The sequence below is a fragment of the Citrus clementina genome, unplaced genomic scaffold (assembly GCF_000493195.1).
Source record: "Citrus clementina cultivar Clemenules unplaced genomic scaffold, Citrus_clementina_v1.0 scaffold_9, whole genome shotgun sequence".
Classification (NCBI taxonomy): Eukaryota; Viridiplantae; Streptophyta; class Magnoliopsida; order Sapindales; family Rutaceae; genus Citrus; species Citrus x clementina.
The window spans coordinates 12110622-12116497 of record NW_006261964.1 but is presented as its reverse complement, the minus strand read 5'-3'; positions in this window follow the sequence as shown (position 1 = coordinate 12116497).

Here is a 5876-nt window from a genome sequence, read left to right as displayed (position 1 = left end):
GCCCAATCTCTGCAAGTCAATAGCCAAAGTTAAAGCTGCAATAAGATTTTATTTAGGTGACACCAAAGCTCAAATATTGTCTTGGACATTATTACTCGAATCACATAACAAAATCAAGTAGGCCATAGACCGCCAAGCCCAAAATTTTAATTTGGCCCAATCCTATATGGCGGAGGGAACCTTTTAGCTAATTCAAACATGAAACTTGACCCAATAAAATTTCTACCCCAATATTTATCAGATTACCAAGGCTTGGCTAGGATAGGATTGGGCTGGATTGGTTGAATCAATTCTTGAAGAACTTAACTGATCTTACTTAATCCTATCCTAATCAAAGCTTGCTGTTTTGTCAAATGTTTGGGTGAAAATTTCATCAAGGCACTTATCACTCTAGATTGGCTAAGAGGTCCCCTTTAGTCAAGATAGGATTGGGCTAGACCAAAAGTTCAAGCCTAGTGATTTGCAATCTGCTTGATTCTATTGTACGTGTGTTCTAAAGAATAAGGTCTAAGAGTCTATTTAAGCGTTAGTGTGGCCTTAATAAATTGTTATTACAACCTTGAGTTTGGCTATTGACTAGCAGATAATAGGTTGTTGAACAAAAGGCTCTCCTGTGAATAGTTGTGTGGGAGTAAATAATTTATAATGAGTAATGAAGAACTTTACGATGGTATCTTAGGGTAAATTCAACAGTAAATAATTGAAAACTCTAATTGCAATCTTCACTATAAGGTTTGTGTCTATGGTTTGGTGACTGAAAAAAGTGCAATTATAAGTTGTTAGACAAGTTTTGAGTAATGGATAGTAATGCAAGAAAGATTTGGTTGCCGACATTGCGAATACTGCTAATATTAACTTGGTAAAGAAGGTATCATTTGTTGGTTTTAATGGATTTGATTAAGAATATAGGCTTGTTCTTAACTAGATGAGATCTATGATGGGATAACTACTATCCTGAATCAGTGTTTTGTAAATAAAGGTAGGGGTGTTCGCGGATCGGATTTTACGGATTGAACATCAATCCATATTCGATCCATGATTTTGCGGATTATAATTTTTCAATCCAATCCAATCCAATTCACGGATTGATAAAATTAAATCCAAATCCAATCCATACATCTGCGAATCGGATGCGGATTTGACTCAATCCATATCCAATCCATACGTCTGCGGATCAGATGCGGATTTGACTCAATCCATATGCAATCCACCATTTTGTGCATTAGTTTTCGAATTAAAAATTTTTAGTTCTCTCCAACTAATGAAATAAAAAAATCTAATATAAAAATAATTTTGCTACCAATTAAATTTAAAATTGAATAAAATTTAAATAAATTAATTTTTTAAATAAAGCTAAAATAATACATTTAAAGTTTCAAAATATAACACATCGAGACTAATTATTCAAATAAAGCTATAAGAATACGTTCAAAGTTTCAAAATATAACACACCAAGCTTAATTGTTCAACTAAAGTTACAATAATACGTTAATATAACACCGAAATTAATTGTTCAAATAAAGCCACAATTAATTGAAATGACGAAGTTTCGGAAACCAAACACAGTTTGATCCTTCACCAGGGCTGTTGCGCCTGTCGAAAAGTGGTGATTACGGAGCCATCCACGATGGGAACCAGGAGAAGCCGTACGGGTGGCGATCTTGAAGGTTGTGATAGTAAAATTGTTCAGCTGGAACCAGTGAATGTGAAGTGGCTCGATGGACTTGGGAAAGAAGATGGCTTACTCTGGCCAGAATCGCACGGCCGGTGTCCTTTAAATCTGTGTCGAGAGTGTATCCAACCAGTATTGAGTGTTGCTAGTGTGTGTGATGGCGGGGAAGCTTAGGGTTTTTTGTTTGCAAATTGTTGGTGACTTGGCGTTATGTTACTTTACTTTTGCTAGTGCGTGTGACTTTACTTTTATTTTGTTTTACAATTTTTACAAGTTATATTTGTATATTTGATTATTTAATTATTTTTTATTTTATATTATTATTGGGTAATGGCTAAGATATGTTATAGTGCTTAGTAACTATGCAATGTCACATTTATAATTTTTTTAATTAAATTTATAATATATATATATATATTGTTTTTGCAGATTTACGGATTTCTGCGGATTTACAGAAGTAAATCCATATCCAATCAATCGACTGCGGATTTTAAATTTTCAATCCATATCCAATCCACCAATCCACAGATCGGATTCAACAGATCGGACGGATTGAGCGGATCAGATTGGATTCTGAACACCCCTAAATAAATGTGCTTTTAAAGAGAAACTTGTTGCCCAAATTAGCAGTCTTGGTACAATATATGCATATCCTGCTAATATTAAAACTTCTAAAATGATTCTTCTTGAATTAGTGTCTAGGCTCTGTAGTTTTGTGTGGGGGTGGGTAATTTTAAATTCGGATGAATCTGATTATATTTCAAATAGTTTAGATTAGGAAAAAAATCCATCTGAATCCAATCCAAACCTTAAATCTAATCCGAATTAATTCAGATCAGATACGGATCGAATGAATATTTTGGATAATTCCATATTCGGATCGAATTGGGATGAGTTCCAATTTCGGATTATATTTCAGGTTAAGATTATATTTCAGATTTGGATTGAATTTAGATTTGGGGCCTTTTCGACAATTCTCACAAAAAAATTATGAAATCTATAATTAATAAAAAACAGAAGTAATGTAAAACATCAAAAAAGAAAAGAAAACAAGCTGACCATTTATGTACAAAGTTTCCATTCACGAGTAATGAAGCCATCAAAATGAAAACACTAAGTAATTAAATCTATAATTAATGGATCATTTATATTTTTGTAGCATTCATTTTGTACAAAGACTCCTTTCGTAAGCTTATGTTTTAATAATTTAGGAATAATGGTCCATTAAAGCATTTCATTGAATTAGTAATGCTCTTATAAGCTAGCCGCATAAACATTGCTCCAAATAAACAACATAAAATAAACATTACTCCAACTCTCTAAATTCCAAATAAATAACATAAAATAAACATTACTCCAATCTCCAAGTCTCTAAAAAAAAATACAAAATAAACATTACTCCAAGTCCCCAAATAAACAACACAAAATAAACATTATTCCAAGTCTCATAATAAACATCACAAAATAAACATTACTTTTAAGTTTCCAAATAAACAACATAAAATAAATATTACTCCAAGTCTCCAAATAAACAACACAAAATAAACATTACTTTTAAGTTTCCAAATAAACAACGTAAAATAAATATTACTCCAAGTCTCCAAATAAACAATACAAAATAAACATTACTTTAAATCTCCAAATAAACAACACAAGATAAATATTATCATCTGACAACAAAATAAATGAAAATAAAAATTATCATCCAACAACATTAAGGAACTAGGAATTAGACAACAAGTTCTTCAAACTATAGTACAACAACACCAAATTAAACTTACAACATACTTTGATAAGTCCTTGACTCTTGCTCTCCAACTACCAACTTCAACTTTCCTAACATAAGATCGCAAACAAATATCATGTTACAATTGACTTAAAACTTAAAACCAAAAGTAAAACAATTATAATTATAATAACTTGAAACTAAAACATCTATTAAATTTAAGAGTTATCTATTCAAATAACATGACGAATACTAGCGCCCACTGTTGTAATCATTGAAGCTTGTATGTGTACATACTCTTTAAAATGAAAAAAAAATATAACTTATAATTAGTACATGAGTAATATAAAAAATGTATTATAATAAATTTGAAATGTATTATATATAAAATGTAATATAAAAAGATGTTACCTTCTTGTAACTCCATTTGATATATATGATCTTCCAACTCTTACTTAAGATCGTAGATGGGAGTGGGCAAAAGTTTAGATTGCAACTAATTTTCAATACAAATCAATGCTTCAATCATAGTAAGAGTCAAAGAACTCCTGTATTAATCAATAATACGACCCAGTGCTAAAACACACATAGACGCCATAGTGGATATCAGAATTGCATGGACATCCCTTGCTATTTTCTCCAATATTGGATACTTTGACTCGTTCACCTTCCAACATAGCAAAACATTGAGTTAATCATTACTAGGATCTTCAATGGGTCAAGTGAGTATCTTTCCACGTCGGTTGACACATGCTTGCCTTCGTTTTGAATGGAAATTTTCTTAGCATATCCAAGGAAAGGGCGACTGACTCGTAGGGTATCATCACTATGTTCCATTATGAACTCTTGTTGCCAGTCCGTGTAATCTATAAGATGTGGAGAAAAACTAGAACTGACACCACCACTACGAGTACTGTAATTAGGAAAACTCTCACTGTGCAATGGTGATAAGGAGTTCCATCCACTATATGCATCAAAAAGTGAATTCAACAAGCCTTTCATCACCGCAACTATTTCTTCAATCTTCGCATTGTCATTAGAAAAAATCAAACTAAAAATATGTTTAGTAAAATTCATTTTTCAATGCGGATCAAGTATTGAGTCAATAATTAAGATTTTGTTAATTTTTTCTGTGCACTCCCAATGTTTGTCATATTTTTCCCTTATACTAGAAGCCACCAAATTCACTAACTATCTTTGCTTTTTCCCAATGCATTTAATGAATTCTCAACTATGCCAATTGTATTGTAACAAAGATTAGAAGTCATACTTAAAGAGGTTGAAAAAGTCAATGTAACATCATAAAATATCTTTAAAAACCTCACAATTCATTTGGCACTTTCCCAATCTTCAAGTCCAGGTGGCCCACTCTTATTTTCTCATTTTTTTTCCTTTTTAAAGTATGCTTCATAAGGTTTATCCACTTCTGCCATCCTCTCAAACGCTACATGAAACTTCAAAGCAGTTATCAACATCAAATAGGTAGAATTCCATCTAGTAATATAATCCAAAACTATAGTTCTATTAGGGCTTTTCACATGATCCACACACACTGACTAAATGTTTTCAACCTCGAAGTGGATGATCTCACATCTTATACAACATTATGAATACCAGCAACTGAGGCGTGTAATTCTTTCAACCCCTCAGTGACAATCAAATTTAAGATTTATGCAAAACAATTCACATGCATGTAATTATCGTGCAATAAAAATGCATCAGAATTCTTCCACATAAGCATTTGGTTCTTCACATAATCAATAGCAACATCATTGCTTGACACATTATCAATAATTTTTGCACACACCCTCTCTACTCCCCATTCAAGCAAACAAACCTCAATTTTTTTACCAATTGTTTTCCTTTTATGGTCTTCAATTACACTGAAACTAATAACCTTTTTTTATAAACACCAATCATTATCAATAAAATGAGCTATGATCACTATATAACTCATGTTGTGAACTAAATTCTATATGTTAGTTCCAAGACACCCTCTGCTTATTTATACATATCAAACTCTTCAAAATTCACTTTTAAGTATGCTTCACATACTTTTAGATATGTTCTCATGTTGCTAATCCCATCATACTTTAAATGGCATTGATATACTTTGCAATAGTAGTTGCACTTTGCTTTATGCTGATGTCCTCAAGTAAAGTGAAATGGCTTTATATTTCAAATTTTTTCTTCATTTATCGTCTTTGAGTTGGCTTTTTTTACTTTGTATTTGCATTTCCTTCTTCTGTGGGTACTTGTACAGTTTGAACTTCATTATCATCATTGGAATTTGATCTTGAATGCCTAGTCATCTGAACATACAAAAACCATATCAATTACCATTACTCTATTTATGAATTTTCAACTGAAAAATAAACAAGGATGGCAAAAATAAACTACTGGCTTGTTACTTCGAGAAATTACACAAAAAATTAAAAATAAAAGTGAGAAGCTATTCTAAACAACTGAACAAGGATG